At 43.3% G+C, this 17,971-nt stretch overlaps 1 pseudogene; it reads right to left on the bottom strand.

Annotated features, from left to right (window-relative positions):
- Nucleotides 1-1,560: 1,560 nt before the first annotated feature.
- LOC127922109 (tetratricopeptide repeat protein 39B-like) lies at nucleotides 1,561-17,857 on the bottom strand (annotated as a pseudogene).
- Nucleotides 17,858-17,971: the final 114 nt, after the last annotated feature.

Here is a 17,971-nt window from a genome sequence, read left to right as displayed (position 1 = left end):
GGGCAATTTGGCCTGGCTCGCCGTCCGCGATCCAATACATCCCATAGGTGTTCGGTGGGATTGAGGTCAGTGCAGGCCAGTCCAGTTCTTCCACACCCATTTCATTGTGGACCTCGCTTTGAGCACAGTGGCACTGTCATGCTGAAACAGGAAAGGGCCTTCCCCAAACTGTTGCCACAAAGTTGGACGACAGAATCGTCTAGCATGTCATTCATTGTATGCTGTAGCGTAAAGATTTCCCTTCACTGGAGCTAAGGGGCCTAGCCCCGAACCATGAAAAACAGGCACAGACCATTATTCTACCACAACTTTAGGTAGCATTTTCCTTGTATCCGCCAAACCCAAATTAGTCCGTCAGACTGCCAGATGGTTTAACTGCAACCTTTACCTTTACAACACTCTAGCCGACACTTGGCATTGAACATTGTAATCTTAAACTTGTGTGCGACTGCTCAACCATGGAAACCAATTTCATGAAGCTCCTGGCGAACAGTTATTGTGCTGACCTTGCTTCCAGAGGCATTTTGGAACTCTGTAGTTTGTTGCTACTGAGGACAGACGATTTGTACGCGCTACATGCTTCAACTTTCGGCGTCCCGTTGTGTGAGCTTGTGTGGCCTACTACTTCACCGCTGAGCAGTTGTTGCTCCTAGACATTTCCACTTCACAATAACGGCACTTAGTTGACCAGGGCAGACATTCGACGAACTTGTTGGAAAGGTGGCATCTACGACGGTGCTACGTTGAAAGTCACTGAGCTCTTCAGTAAGGCCATTCTACTGTCAATGTGTGTGAATGGAGATTGCATGGCGGTGTGCTCGATTTTATACACCTGTCAGCAACGGATGGCTGAAATATCCGAATCCACTAATTTGAAGATGTGTCCACGTACTTTTGTTTGTATATATACACACAAACCACCTGAAACATATCGGTTGGAGTTTGATTGTACAGTAAACGCGCTATAACAACCTCAGATTTGGATACAGTATTGAATAGTAACAAAAAGCATCCTCTGAAAACAGACTGAACAGTTATAGTTTTGCTGCGCAGACAACAGTAATGTGCAGTTTTGTAGGTGTGATGCGTTTTGTTATTGAGATCTGATAGTGACAAGTGGGCTCATTGTCGGATCTAATTGTCAGTGAATGAATGGCAGACAATTCATGCAAAAATAAAAACTCATTCATCCATTCCAACAGTTTTATTTGTCAAAATCTTTTGAGTAATCACTTCGTACAATGACAGGTACAACTTCGCATTTCCAGTGCACCTTCAGACGTGGATAATAAAGAACCATGTGTTCAAATGTAAATTGGTTAAAATTAGCAGAAAATTAAACAGAGCAGAATGTATAACAGCATTATGTGTATAGAACATAAGTATAAGAGAACAGAAACCGTACAGGTACATGTCTTTACAGACTCAAATCAAAAGGCTAAACCCAAAACATTTAGGCCATATCCTAACTTAAGGTCCAAGTGTAGCTCACATGTTTCTTGTAAATTATGATCAATTACAATGGAAGATTTGTGCTTAAAATGAGTTATGTACTCAAATCTCTAGTCATGAGTCGGCCCTACAGAAAAAGACTGAAATTGTCATATTGCAAGTTTACATTTTAAGTGCAGGCTTTTTCTATGTGTACTATAATCAAGACTCTTTCAAGTCTGTACACTCCATATCAAGGTAGAATGGAACCAAGATATTCAGCATTTCCTCGTTGGCAGTGGTGCCTTTGACCTTCACGACCTCAAGCTGACGTGCGGTGGGGTGGAAGTTTGGCCACCGAAGTCCCCATTGTGTTAAGGGCAGCATGGATACGGAAGTGTAGCCTCGACTCCATGCTATAACCCTTGTAGTTCTGCCTGTAAACATCCAGATACGTCTTAATAACATTCACTCTTCATCCCAGGCAGCAAACAATGCATCTAAAGTAGTGCTGGTTTCAATTGACACTTACTTGGCATTTTCTATGGTGGTGGTAGCCTTCCCAAGTCTCCTTGCTGCTTGTAGAGAAGACCCAGTTCATACATGCTGTATGGCACCAGGTAGCAGTCATGCTTGATCCTGTTTTCACTGTCAAAACAAATCACAACAATCAGATTGTAAGAAAGCCAACAGATCTATTACATTTGGGTGAATAAATAGTCTTAGTAGATGGTGGGCTGCCCCTGAGGTGCCACACAAACCACATTCCTCAATGATCAGAGAATGGTGATAATAGCCTTACCTGGAGATGACGTGTGTGAAGCAGAGTTGGGCCTGGTCCAGATGGCCCAGGTGTCGCAGACACAGCCCCATCAGCATCTGGACCATGCACTGGTCATCCACGTGGTACTCTGATGGATCTGGGAGAGGAAAGAAATAAAAAAACCTTGATTATTCTGTGTTAGACAGGGGCTGACGGACCAGAAATCAGCCCTGGCATTTCTACCACACCTGACCATTTTCACCCCCTTGAGACCCCACACCGTCCCATAGATTAGACCTAGAGCATTGTGAAGGTAAACTCACTTGGGTCATTCTTCAGTTGCTCCTCTGCTTTCTCGATAGTGACCAGAATGCTCTCTGTCAGTTCAGGCCTTTTGCCAATGATGGTGAAGCCATTCCAAACGTATATCATTTCCTGTCATGAGGAAAATGCATTTTAGACCCAAATACCACATTTTAAAAGTTCCCGTATATTGCTTTGACTAAATAAAAAAAATAAGAGTTCTCACCACGGCAGGAATCACCAGCGTCACTGGGGTTGCGGCGCTGTACCGCTGAGCCTTCTTCTTCGGCGAACTTCTCCGTTGGGATAGACTTCCCTGCAATCCTCAGCCGCAGGCTCTCCACTTGCCTATAAGACACACGAAAGTAGCCATAGCTATAAACCTTAACAACCCACCTTCCCTTTGTAATAGTGCCTTCTGTTCAGTTTATGATTCATGTAAATATTACATTTATGCCATCCTGAAAATATAGTCATCTTTTTTGGTGTGGTCCTACTTTCTTTCAAGTTGTATAGTATCTTTGGGTGCCATACAAATAAAATGTCTTTATTAACAACACATACCTGAACAACTGTTCCACATTCTCCCCAGTTTTCTTCACCTCCTCTCTGGCATCATGCTGAGGATGGAAGCTTTGTGGAACACGTATACAGCCTGCCAGGAGAGAACAAAAGTCACAATGAATATGAACCATCTGTACCCAGACCTCCAGGGAATATACCAGTTTTAGAACATGGGGGAGCTGTAAAGAGCAAGGAGGAAAGACCGTAAGGGATGGATAAAAACATTTTAAGTGAAGAAGGAGAGTTACTGGAAAAGGACCTTAATCTGTGACCGGGAGGTAAAATGGTTTTAGTTAGGCTGCTAGGCAGCCTAGCGGTTAGTGTTGGGCCAGTAACCGAAATGTCACTGGTTCATGTACACAAGGTGAAAAAATCTAGCGATGTCCACTTGATCCTAATCTGCACCAGAGGGCATCGTACCACTATGGTACGATAAAATAACACATTTCACTGCACCTTTCCAGTGTATGCAACATCAACAAAAAGTGTGTGTTCTATACCTGGGAACTCCATCCTAAATGTTTTAGTCAGGCTGCTACAGGTGTACTATACCTGGGAACTCCATCCTAAATGTTTTAGTCAGGCTTGCCTACATCCTAAATGGTGTACTATACCTGGGAACTCCATCCTAAATGTTTTAGTCAGGCTGCTACAGGTGTACAATACCTGGGACCTCCATCCTAAATGTTTTAGTCAGGCTGCTACAGGTGTACTATACCTGGGAACTCCATCCTAAATGTTTTAGTCAGGCTGCTACAGGTGTACTATACCTGGGACCTCCATCCTAAATGTTTTAGTCAGGCTGCTACAGGTGTACTATACCTGGGACCTCCATCCTAAATGTTTTAGTCAGGTTGCTACAGGTGTACTATACCTGGGAACTCCATCCTAAATGTTTTAGTCAGGCTGCTACAGGTGTACTATACCTGGGAACTCCATCCTAAATGTTTTAGTCAGGCTGCTACAGGTGTACTATACCTGGGAACTCCATCCTAAATGTTTTAGTCAGGCTGCTACAGGTGTACTATACCTGGGAACTCCATCCTAAATGTTTTAGTCAGGCTGCTACAGGTGTACTATACCTGGGAACTCCATCCTAAATGTTTTAGTCAGGCTGCTACAGGTGTACTATACCTGGGAACTCCATCCTAAATGTTTTAGTCAGGCTTGCAGGTGTACTATACCTGGGAACTCCATCCTAAATGTTTTAGTCAGGCTGCTACAGGTGTACTATACCTGGGACCTCCATCCTAAATGTTTTAGTCAGGCTGCTACAGGTGTACTATACCTGGGACCTCCATCCTAAATGTTTTAGTCAGGTTGCTACAGGTGTACTATACCTGGGAACTCCATCCTAAATGTTTTAGTCAGGCTGCTACAGGTGTACTATACCTGGGACTCCATCCTAAATGTTTTAGTCAGGCTGCTACAGGTGTTCTATACCTGGGAACTCCATCCTAAATGTTTTAGTCAGGCTGGGAACTATCAGGTGTTCTATACCTGGGAACTCCATCCTAAATGTTTTAGTCAGGCTGCTACAGGTGTACTATACCTGGGAACTCCATCCTAAATGTTTTAGTCAGTGTACTATACCTGGGAACTCCATCAGGTGTACTATACCTGGGAACTCCATCCTAAATGTTTTAGTCAGGCTGCTACAGGTGTACTGGGAACTCCATCCTAAATGTTTTAGTCAGGCTGCTACAGGTGTTCTATACCTGGGAACTCCATCCTAAATGTTTTAGTCAGGCTGCTACAGGTGTTCTATACCTGGGAACTCCATCCTAAATGTTTTAGTCAGGCTGCTTGTACAGGTGTTTTAGTCAGGCTATACCTGGGAACTCCATCCTAAATGTTTTAGTCAGGTTGCTACAGGTGTACTATACCTGGGACCACTTGCTCTCTTTGCAGAGAAGGTCTGCATACTGGTATGCCTCCAGCCAGTCCTGCTGGAAGGAGTAGGACCACATAAGCTCCCAGTAACACAGATGGTGGATCTGACGCCACTCCTGCTGTGCAGCCATGCACTCCAGGAACTTCTTCTGGGCCTGGCGGACAGATACACAAAACAAGGAGATATGGTTTTTATTAGACAGAGGGGTCGATTTCATAACTTGTAACATCGCAGACAGGGTCATATTCATTAGGGCACAGCATAGCAAAATGCTTTGCAGCAGAACACAAGCGTTTCTCATTGGACAAGTTTAGGAAGTTGCTCCCAATTATGTTTTCTTCCATTTGGTACCTAATGAATACAACCCAGGAACATGTATGAAGATGCCATTCTTAAAAAGGGAGATTACTCACAAATTCAAAGTTACCCTTGAGCAGAGCAATCCTGGCCTGGTAGAAGAGAATGAGGGCCCCCAGAGAACAACCACAGTCAATGTTAACGGAGGAGATGGGCAAGGGGAGGACCTTGCAGGAGGGGGACTGTTCACTTACATGGGGGAACTTTTCAATGTAGGGCTTCAGAAGAACATCAGACTCTTCCAGGTTCGCCTCACCAGTACCTATAGAGAAGGTAAGACAAGGCATCAATGTGAATTAAAACCCATTATCTAAGGATACATTTGAAACAGGCAGTCCAATTCTGCCTGTCTTTTCACAATTCATCTTTGTCCAATCAGATCAGTTCTGAAAAAGATTTGATGTGAAAACACCTGATTGGTCAAAAGATAAATGAGTGGAAACGAGATCAAAAATGGGCTGCCTGTAAACACAGCCTAATAGGCCATACAAATGGATTAAATGCTCTTCACATAAGAAACCAGCTGAAGACAAAGTGACTTTGTAAAGCATGACTGCGACAGTTGATGATCACAGTACTGTCGTAACAATGGAGCAGTTCAGCATCATCACCACCAGAGGGCATCCTTTATCCTCAAAACTCCAGTGGCCTGTGTGGCATTTAAGAGTAAGTCAAATGTTGCCCTTAGACACAGGTCTTGGGTCCTTTTTTGGGTTTTCCCAATTTAGGGTTCCGAGGTTATGGTAAGGTTTCGGGAGGGAAAGCTGATCCTAAGATCTGTACCTTACCCAGTATGACGCTGATGTAGAGGTGGTACATCAGGAGGCACAGAGTGCTGAGGATGGAGCGCAGGCTGCTGCTGGCTGCCCCTCCCTCAGCTGGGACAGACCCACTTCCTGCACAACAAGCCTCTATCAACTACATCCACTTCATTGCATCGTCATAATTATGAGACATAATGGGAAGTAAACTAAAGAAATGTATAATTTCAAACATTTACAGATGTATTCTTTTTTTACTTATGCAAGCACTCAGTTTTTGGGGGACAATAATTACTTTGAAGAAAAATAGACTCCCCACTGACTATCCAAGAGAAAAGGAGTATTTTGCAAGGCGACCGTGTGTGATGCTGAATAGTCTGTCAGAGAGAGAAGTGGTGAGACTGCTCCTCGTCACCTACCCGGTCTCCAGAGAAACCCATCCACTCCAGTAGTCTGAGGACCTTGCTCGGCAAGAGAGACAAATACTGAAAGAGGAAAACCAAATGGTGAAGATAGTGACCTCAGCATCTGAGGACCACAAAACAAAAATCCCCTTCCATGTCAAGGAAAAAACAATCATAATTTTTTTGAGTTGAGAAAACATTTGTAATCTTACATTTGACCGCTTTAGCAACTCTTATTAATCTGCCTGTCCTACCATCTTCTACCTCACCCATAACGCTGAAGCTGAAACACCAACGCTCTTACCAAGTTAAATGAACCAATGCCCATGTTCACACCGCCTCCTGAAGTGAGTTTGTGTGCTCATCTGGTCAGACTGGTTCTTGGCCATGGTTGACATAACATCACATTCCCTTTGTAGAGAGGAGCCAAACAGGCATTTGGTTATTTTATAAGGATCCACATTAGACATTGCTAATGAAGCAGCTACTCTTCCTGGGGTCCACAAAAACATGACATAATACAGAACATTTATAGACAACAGCAGCTCATGGACAGAATGACATATTGAACTATGAACTTGAGTACAGTATCAACCATGCAAGATCTCCCAAAATACTTGACTCTCAAATGTGACCCTGCTAAAAACAATCACTGCTTGATAACATCTGATTCATTGCTTTTTAATGCATCAATTCTGAGAACAGTCATTCATATATTGAAAGCACAGGAGGCTGGTGACAGGATGGTAGAGGCGGCTAATAATAAACTGGAATGGTGTGAATGGTATCAAACATATGGAAACCACGTTTGATGTGCTTGATACCATTCCAGCCATTACTTTGAGCCTGTCCTCCCCAATTATAGGTGTCACCAGCCACCTGTGGCTGGACTACCCAAACACAAAACATAATATCCTTTTCACATTATATCATCAACCAGTTCATGTGAAACCATGCAAGACCAGGGTAAGTCGTGTGAAGAAAAATAAACTAAATCAAAAACTGCCCACTTGTAGATCAGAAAGCTGTTGCGGATCTTCATGCCTCCTTTGATGAAGCTGATCATGCTCTCGTCCAGAAAAGTGAGTACAGCCTTCTGCAATAGCGTCTCAGCATAGCACAACTCCGCATGCATCTCCTCTGCAGCGGGCATGGAGCAAAAAAGAGAGGTGCCCGTCAGTCAAAAGTCCAGAACAGACCCACACATTTAAACCAATGTGGATGTAGTACATGTAATCAGTGCATTCGGAAAGTATTCAGGACCCCTTCCCTTTTTTCACATTGTTACGTTGCCTTATTCTGAAATTGATTAAATACATTTGTCAATCTACACACACAATAACAGGTTTAGACATTTCTGCAGAACATAGAAATGTATTTACAAAAGTATTCAGAGCCTTTGCTATTGACCCTTTGAAATTGAGCTCAGGTTCATCCTGTTTCCATTGATCATCCTTGAGCTGTTTCTACAACTTGATTGGAGTCCACCTGTGGTAAATTCAATAGATTGGGCATGATTTGGAAAGGCACACACCTGTCTATATAAGGTCCCACAGTTGACAGTGCATGTCAGAGCAAAACCAAGCCATGAGGTCAAAGGAATTGTCCGTGGAGCGCCAAAACAGGATTGTGTTGAGGCACATTCCCAAGAAGAATCAAGGCTGTAATCGCTGCCAAAGGTGCTTCAACAAAGTACTGAGTAAAGGGTCTGAACATGTACGTAAACATGATTTTTTAAAAAGTAAAATTAATTAGCGAACATTTCTAAAAACATATTTTTGCTTTGTCATTATGGGGTATTGTGTGTGTGTAGATTGAAAAGTAATTTAATACATTTTAGAATAACTTAACAAACTGTGGAAAAAGTAATGGGGTCTGAACTTTCCAAAACTATACTGTGCATATATTATAATTTTGCTACAGAAAATAGTATTTTAACCCCATGTGTGCTGGGCATCCTGAAGCATGACAACCCAAACAATAAAATACATGGAATCAATCAAAAGGCCAGTCATGAAACATGTATATTTCAGTATGGATGACACATACTACATGTATGGATGTCTAGATGTCGACATATTGATATCCTCCTTTATAACCTACAACCATCACAGAGATGGTAGCCAATCACACCTTCAGTTAAGTCGTCAGCTGGCTGCTTGTAAAACATCTCAGTGATGGCCTCCACCACGGTAGTCTTCTTCCGGAACCTGTGATGAGATAACGTACTGTGTTAAAGTTACAATCCTTAGTTGCTACATCCACCTTTGGACAAAAATGTGTAATATGTGCACTACGATTTGATTCTTGAAGGATATAACACAGATAAATGCCTCATGAGCGTAGTTCAACTGTCATAACCAAATGTACATGTTGGGTTCTGATGGGGTAACTCCAATGTTTGCAAACTAACAGTCCTTTTGCATCATCCATTGTTGGATTACTCCAGGTCCATCCTTCAGCTTTTTACCAAAACAGAGGCGGGGTGTCCGCTTAGCTATTGTTTCGATTCAAGACTCTAGCTCTAAGTCCTGCCATTGCCCAAAAATGTCTGAATCTGACGTGTGAGATAAAGCTTCTTCAATGCATTGGCAATTGAAACTTTATAGAATGAGATGCCCTACATTCATGTAATTTCTATGAGAGAAGCAAAACCGTACATCTGGCACGTCTGCAGAGACTCCTTCAGAGCAGTCATGGCCTTTTCAACATCCTTGGGTTCAAAGGTCATGCCCGCCTGCATGGCCAGCATGCTGCTGTAGCCCACAGCGTGGTACATACTCTGGCTCCTCCTGAGTGAACATGACAAAGCCCTTCAGAAACAGAAGAAACTCGAGAAGCATTTTTATTGAGAAATGGATCCAATGTGACCAACCAATGAATATACACAGAGAAGGTGGACAGTTTCTGGTAGCCAATTAGGACAATTTGTGTTGGCAATATTGCAGTAGAATACACTTTACCGAACAGGTCATCGCCAATCACTATTAGAGACAGACATGAGCAGTTCATCTTAAAGCATGTAAAGCCTCAAGGCAAGCTATGATGAAGTTGACTGGGACATACCAGGGTCTGAGGAGATCCAAGGCGTCTGAGAACCGGTTGTTGAGGAAGAGGTCAAGGGCTTTGGCACTATCCTGCAACGCAGTCTCTAAATCCATCTGGGATTTCCTGGGAAGGGAAACAGAAGTGCAGATCAGGTGTAGTATTTCTCCAGTAATGTTCCACACATGGATGTCATTTCTAGAGTCCTGTCAAAATCAGCCAAAGGGTTACTCAAGTACTATTTGAGAAGGTTGGGTAACAAAATGTCCTAGGCGGCAAAGGTCATTTATTGGCGTAATAAAATAAAACTCACAACCCATGCGATTCCAAACTTCAAACCCCTCTTGCTGGCGTTGAGAATTTGGAAACTTTAAAGCTACTTTCCTATAATTCGACACTCTTCCATGTCTTGTGTGTTTATATGATACCAGGGGTCAAATCCCAACAGAGTTCCTAAAAACTTGAGTCCACATTGACCCTGTTCTGGGTCTGGATTGCAGTCCACCAGTTGAGTATGGGGGCTATAGCAATCACAGCATGTGGCAGACTGTATTAAATATGTATTTAGACACAGAACACAATGTTGAATGTGTCTTCATCGGCTGAGATTTGTGCTGTAGGCATTAATACTGTAACTATGGTTACATAGATCTTTTTACATAGAGGGAAGAGCTAAATCAGTGTGTATCTTAGCAAAGACTTGTGAAGTAGGAGACTTACATCTTATCAGGTACCAGGAGAAAGGGATCCTCTGGGTCCATCTGAAAGTCAAGGAAATCAAGTTTATCAACTGCACAAGGAGCCATCATCAGTGCCTAGCCATTCTGCAAGCCCTTTGGCTGTGTTTATACAGGCAGACATATTTTCATACTTCTCTCCACTAACTGGTCTTTTGACCAATCCCATTGGAGCTTTTCACATCTGTTCTTTTTCAGAGCTCTTTTTCAGAGCTGATCTGATTGGTCAAAAGGCCAATTAGTGGACAAATATAAGACATGGGATAAGTGTAAACGTAACCTCGTGAGAATCAATCGAAATACCATCGCAGTGAATTTATTTTTCTTCTTTGGTATAGCAGTGCATTTGTCACAGGATTCCCATTGGATAATTGAGAATGTTGGGCCTCGTTCAAGTTCCTTAAGTGTATCCTTCCTTACCCTCTTCCTTGAGGTGTTTCTAATCAGTTATTACTTCAAAGGGAAGGCAATAACAAAGAAGTCCCTTACAGTGAGGGGTTTATTAATCCTTGTTCACACTGCAGGCCTTTACTCTCAAATCAGTTTTGCTTTTCTAATCCGCTTTGGAATACTGACTGTCCAAACCGCAAGTTACAAGTGACCAAATCGGCTGGGTGTGTGTTCAGACTGCAGTCATTTGCTGACATGGCTATGCTAGTTGTCATAGTAATGACGGGTGTGTGTGCAATGGTGTAGGCTGATTGGTGGTGGTGCTCGTGGTTCCTTTCACTCAGAAGTTATATAACAAGCTAAGGTGACAACAATGCCTGCCATGGACGTTTCCCAGGTGCTTGGAATACTCAATCAGTGTAAAGAAATGTTTTGAGCTTCAAAGAATAAGACAGTCCAACTTTCAAAATAGTTGACTGCTAGCCACAGTTGACTGCGAGCCACAGCAGTCAACTAGCTAGCTGTTTAGCTCTCTAGCACACAAACTAATTTGTTTGTCAACAATTAACAAGCTAGTTAGCTACCACATGTTCTTGTCAAACTGTCGTGGCTCGCAAATAATAAGATATGCAGAATAACAGTCTAAAACCACTTCAGGGCAAATAAATCAGATTTGACCGTTAAGACAAGTCACAGCACCAGGAATCAGATTTGTACCGGACTTCAAACGACCAACAAAAGGGCTTTGAAGCGGGTCTTAAAATAACCGATTCCATGTGCTTTTTGGCTGTTCAGAATGCAGGAAAAAGAAAAGACTCTTTTCAGAAATGCAAAAAAAAAATATGGATTTGAGTAATTTCAAACTGCCAATGTGAACAAGGCTTTAATACCCCAGGTGAACCAGGTTACTGTTGATTGCATTAGTTTTAGAACCGTGCTGCTTCCTAGGCGTGAGCCAGGTGCCCCGTTTTGGCCGATGGCGAAGTTTTAAAACAAAATTGACGTAGGTTAGCTCTTTACACTCATACCTATATACCGGTTCTGAAAAGCCAATTTTGATAAGTGTCACTGATAACTGAACTAATTGACTAAAACCCCATAGCACTCACTTCTGTCATCATGAAGTGCACTGAGAGACTACTCAAGGATCATATCACCGCCACCTTACCAGCCACCCAAGACCCACTTCAGTTTGCATACCGCCCCAACAGGGCCACAGACGCAATCGCCATCCCACTGCCCCATCTCATCTGGACAAAAGGAATACCTATGTAAGAATGCTGTTCATTGACTACAGCTCACCATTCAACACCATAGTACCCTCCAAACTCGACATCAAGCTAGAGGCCCTGGGTCTCAACCCTTCCCTGTGCAATTGGGTCCTGGACTGCCCCGGGCTGCCCCCAGGTGATGACGGTAGGAAACAACATCTCCACTTGGCTGACCCTTAACACAGGGGTCACACAAGGGTGCGTGCTCAGCCCCCTCCTGTACTCCCTGTTCACCCACGACTGCGTGGCCATGCACGCCTCCAACTCAATCATCAAGTTTGCAGATGACAAAACAGTAGTGGCCTTGATTACCAACAAAAAAGAGACAGCCTATAGGGAGGAGGTGAGGGCACTCTGAGTGTGGTGTCAGGAAAACAACGTCAACAAAAGGAGATGATCGTGGACTTCAGGAAACAGCAGAGGGAGCACCCCCCTATCCACATCGAAGGGACAGCAGTGGAGAAGGTGGAAAGTTAAGTTCCTGGGCGTACACATCACAGACACTGAAAAGGTCCACACACACAGAGAATTTGGTGTAGAAGGATCAACAGCGCCTCTTCAACCACAGGAGGCTGAAGAAATTTGGCTTGTCACCCAAACCCTGACAAACTTTTACAGAAGCACAATTGAGAGCATCCTGTTGGGCTGCATAACAGCCTGGTACGTCAACTGCACCGCCCTCAACTGCAAGGCTCTCCAGAGAGTGGTGCGGTCTGCACAATGCATCACCAGAGGGCAAACTATCTGCCCTCCTACAGCACCCGGTGTCACAGGAAGACCAAAAAGATCATCAAAGACAACCACCGAGCCACTGTCTGTTCATAAGGCGAGATCAGTCCAGGTGCATCAAAGCAGGGACCGAGAGACTGAAAAACAGCTTCTAAAACAGCCATCACTAACTGTAGGCTGCTGCCTACATTGAGACCCAATCACTGGCCACTTTAATAGATGGATCACTAGTCACTTTAAATAATGTATACATATCTTACATTACTCATATCATACACTGCTCAAAAAAAATAAAGGGAACACTAAAATAACACATCTGAGATCTGAATGAATGAAATATTCTTATTAAATACTTTTTTCTTTACAAAGTTGAATGTGCTGACAACAAAATCACACAAATTATCAATGGAAATCAAATTTATCAACCCATGGAGGTCTGGATTTGGAGTCACACTCAAAATTAAAGTGGAAAACCACACTACAGGCTGATCCAACTTTGATGTAATGTCCTTAAAACAAGTCAAAATGAGGCTCAGTAGTGTGTGTGGCCTCCACGTGCCTGTATGACCTCCCTACAACGCCTGGGCATGCTCCTGATGAGGTGGCGGATGGTCTCCTGAAGGATCTCCTCCCAGACCTGGACTAAAGCATCCGCCAACTCCTGGACAGTCTGTGGTGCAATGTGGCGTTGGTGGATGGAGCGAGACATGATGAACCAGATGTGCTCAATTGGATTCAGGTCTGGGGAACGGGCGGGCCAGTCCATAGCATCAATGCCTTCCTCTTGCAGGAACTGCTGACACACTCCAGCCACATATTGTCTTGCATTAGGAGGAACCCAGGGCCAACCGTACCAGCATATGGTCTCACAAGGGGTCTGAGGATCTCATCTCGGTACCTAATGGCAGTCAGGCTCTGGCGAGCACATGGAGGGCTGTGTGGCCCCCAAAGAAATGCCACCCCACACCATGACTGACCCACCGCCAAACCGGTCATGCTGGAGGATGTTTCAGGCAGCAGAACGTTCTCCACGGCGTCTCCAGACTGTCACGTCTGTCACATGTGCCCAGTGTGAACCTGCTTTCATCAGTGAAGAGCACAGGGCGCCAGTGGCGTATTTGCCAATCTTTGTGTTCTCTGGCAAATGCCAAACGTCCTGCAAGGTGTTGGGCTGTAAGCACAACCCCACCTGTGGACGTCGGGCCCTCATACCACCCTCATGGAGTCTGTTTCTGATCGTTTGAGCAGACACATGCACATTTGTGGCCTGCTGGAGGTTATTTTGCAGGGCTCTGGCAGTGCTCCTCCTGCTCCTCCTTGCACAAAGGCGGAAGTAGCGGTCCTGCTGCTGGGTTGTTGCCCTCCTACGGCCTCCTCCACGTTTCCTGATGTACTGGCCTGTCTCCTGGTAGCGCCTCCATGCTCTGGACACTACACTGACAGACACAGCAAACCTTCTTGCCACAGCTTGCATTGATGTGCCATCCTGGATGAGCTGCACTACCTGAGCCACTTGTGTGGGTTGTAGACTCCGTCTCATGCTACCACTAGAGTGAAAGCACCGCCAGCATTCAAAAGTGACCAAAACATCAGCCAGGAAGCATAGGAACGGAGAAGTGGTCTGTGGTCACCACCTGCAGAACCACTCCTTTATTGGGGGTGTCTTGCCAATTGCCTATAATTTCCACCTGTTGTCTATTCCATTTGCACAACAGCATGTGAAATGTATTGTCAATCAGTGCTTCCTAAGTGTACAGTTTGATTTCACAGAAGTGTGATTGACTTGGAGTTAAACACAATGTAAGTGTTCCCTTTATTCTTTTGAGCAGTGTATGTATGTACTGTACTTTATACCATCTACTGCACCTTGCCTATGCCGATCGGACATCGCTCATCGATATACTTACATGTACATATTCTCATTCACCCCTTTAGATGTGTGTATTAGGTAGTTGTTGGGGAATTGTTAGATTACTTAGATATTACTGCACTGTCGGAACTAGAAGAACAAGCATTTCGCTACACTTGCGTTAACATCTGCCAACCATGTGTATGTGACCAATAAGATTTGATTTGACCTTGGGACACAGGGGCTGTACAGTAACATGCACATAGAATTAGAATATCAGAATGGCCATCAATCTTCTTATGATGGAATAAATGTCAGTCATTTTGGTCAGGGAGTTGGTCAACCATCTTTGCCAGCGCTGTGATAATATACTGATTAAAAATATAAATGCTACATGTAAAGTGTTGGTCCCATGTTTCATGAGCTGAAATAAAAGATACCATCAATGTTCCATATGCACAAAAACCTTCTCAAATTTTGAGCACAAATGTGTTTACATCCCTGTTAGTGAGCATTTCTCCCATTTACCAAGATAAATCGATCCATCTGACAGGTGTGGCATATCGAGAAGCTGATTAAAGAGCTTGATCATTACACAGGTGCACCTTGTGCTGGGGACACCAAAAGGCCACTGTAACATGTGCATTTTTGTCACAACTCAATGCCACAGATGTCTCAAGACTCGAGGGAGTGTGCAATCGGAATTCTAAGTGCAGGAGTGTCCACCAGAGCCTTTGCCAGAGAATTTAATGTTAAGTTCTCTATCATAAGCCACCGCCAATGTCAAAACTCATTCTGATTGGATGGGCATGTCTCCCAAGTGGGTGGCCCCTGCCCAGTCATGTGAAATCCATAGATTATGGCCTAATGCATTTACTTCAATTTACTGATGTCCTTATATGAACTGTAACTCAGTAAAATCGTTAATTGTTGCCTTTATATTTTTGTTCAGTATATATGCACACCAAAATGACGATCTGCTTCTCTGAATTGCCTTGTGAAAGTCTAACACTAAGACTGTATTTAGTAACTTAGCTAGCCATATTGGCAATAGAACACACTTTCAAATGCCCACCTGACCAGTTTGCAATTTAGTATGGACCTTTTTAGAATGCGTAAACAGTAATTGTGTGATGGCGGGGATGCAGGGTTGTGTTCCATAGAAAACAACTCAGCTTGCTCTAGTAGTTCCTCAACAGCACAGCTAGGAGAGCCCTATTGGTATGGTAGTTCCTCAACAGCACAGCTAGGAGAGCCCTATTGGTATGGTAGTTCCTCAACAGCCCAGCTAGGAGAGCCCTATTGGTATGGTAGTTCCTCAACAGCCCAGCTAGGAGAGCCCTATTGGTATGGTAGTTCCTCAACAGCACAGCTAGGAGAGCCCTATTGGTATGGTAGTTCCTCAACAGCACAGCTAGGAGAGCCCTATTGGTATGGTAGTTCCTCAACAGCCCAGCTAGGAGAGCCCTATTGGTATGGTAGTTCCTCAACAGCCCAGCTAGGAGAGCCCTATTGGTATGGTAGTTCCTCAACAGCCCAGCTAGGAGAGCCCTATTGGTATGGTAGTTCCTCAACAGCCCAGCTAGGAGAGCCCTATTGGTATGGTAGTTCCTCAACAGCCCAGCTAGGAGAGCCCTATTGGTATGGTAGTTCCTCAACAGCACAGCTAGGAGAGCCCTATTGGTATGGTAGTTCCTCAACAGCCCAGCTAGGAGAGCCCTATTGGTATGGTAGTTCCTCAACAGCCCAGCTAGGAGAGCCCTATTGGTATGGTAGTTCCTCAACAGCACAGCTAGGAGAGCCCTATTGGTATGGTAGTTCCTCAACAGCACAGCTAGGAGAGCCCTATTGGTACGGTAGTTCCTCAACAGCCCTATTGGTACGGTAGTTCCTCAACAGCCCTATTGGTACGGTAGTTCCTCAACAGCCCTATTGGTACGGTAGTTCCTCAACAGCCCTATTGGTATGAAAATAACTGAACAACTTGCTATTTAGAGCATTTACCCAAAATGCATGTCTTGTTTTTGGCTTCAAGGACGATAACAATTGTAGGCTATAACAAATGTGCATTGTCACGCAGTGAGAACGATAATTGAGATAATCCAAATAATGAATGATTACCTAGTTGGGCAAACTTTTTTACTTCTTGCTGTAGGCCCACATCATCCTCTTCCTGCATCCCTACTTGTAGCCTACCTGATTCTGGTATAATGCACTTTCACCTCTCACTATCAGTCTTGCATGTGCATGTTCCTGAATTAATATTCGATATTTTAACAGATCAAGCTCGCTGGTTTAACAGCAAAATCATTTAGCTATAGTGTGGATGTAGGTCTGTTTTTGTAATACTGAGTTTATGAATGCAATTCATCTGTAGCCTATAAACTGCATGGTTTCCCGACTTTTAGTGGGAGGACAACACACCATATCTAGAAAATATTAACTTATTTTAGAAATTGACTCCAATTTTACGTGGACATGGTGTTTATTATATCAATAGATGCGCTTACAGCCCTTTACAATGCCATCTCTCGCATAACGAATTTTACGACACAAAAATATCCTACCATGTCCAACGAACAAATTAGGCCTGTCTGCATGCATAAAATTGTACCCCAGAAACCTCCTATTTCCATCACAGCGGTCTTTGTTGATTTGTTTATTAGAAGGTAGCATATGACTTTAATAGCATAACAACTGGGGATGGAAACGTGGTTAGTAAAGCAGCCCACTTAATTGTTACTCAGAAATGATTTGAATTTGAGATAAAAAAAGGCAACATTGGACCTTTTAAAGAACAAAACAATGAAGCTATTAGGCAGCTTCGACCAAATTACACTTTCCAACTCTAAAGTAATGTGTATGATGCTATACAACAATTATATTGAACGCTTCTATAGAAAGTAGGATTTGGCCAACAACAACAAAACAATGTTGGTCAGTCCCATGATAGAAGATTATTTTAGTGGACATACAAAATAACCCCCAAAAATTACATCACAATTTTATCCATAGAAGGGTCCTTTGGAAGAAGGACTGTTGACATATATTTAACATTGTTATTGAAATGTAACCACTTTAAAATCCATGGACAGATCTACAAGGACTGATCATCAATGATATCAACATTACAGATTTAACCTTTAAATAAAATGTAGGCCTATTGAACATTCAAATAAAAATAAGTAAAAAGGCTAAAAACGTCTTACCTTTTGGATGTTCCCATTCTTCACGTGAGCCATGTTCGATTATCAAATAAAGAAGAAACGTATTTATAAATACATTGGGGGGAATAGGTCTAAAAGATACCAGTTGTTGAAAGAAAGAATAGTTCTCTCTGAATTTAGACGAAAAAAATAGCTATTGGGCTTTGGAGTTAATCTTTCACCAGAAGGAAGAGAACTTGCCCATTTGACACCTTTATAAAATAGCCTACTAAATTATGCATGGTGGGGTTACATAATCAAGGACCC

This window comes from Oncorhynchus keta, unplaced genomic scaffold, assembly GCF_023373465.1.
Source record: "Oncorhynchus keta strain PuntledgeMale-10-30-2019 unplaced genomic scaffold, Oket_V2 Un_contig_24616_pilon_pilon, whole genome shotgun sequence".
Lineage (NCBI taxonomy): Eukaryota > Metazoa > Chordata > Actinopteri > Salmoniformes > Salmonidae > Oncorhynchus > Oncorhynchus keta.
The sequence above is the reverse complement of the archived record's forward strand: the minus strand, read 5'-3'. Positions and strand labels throughout refer to the sequence as shown.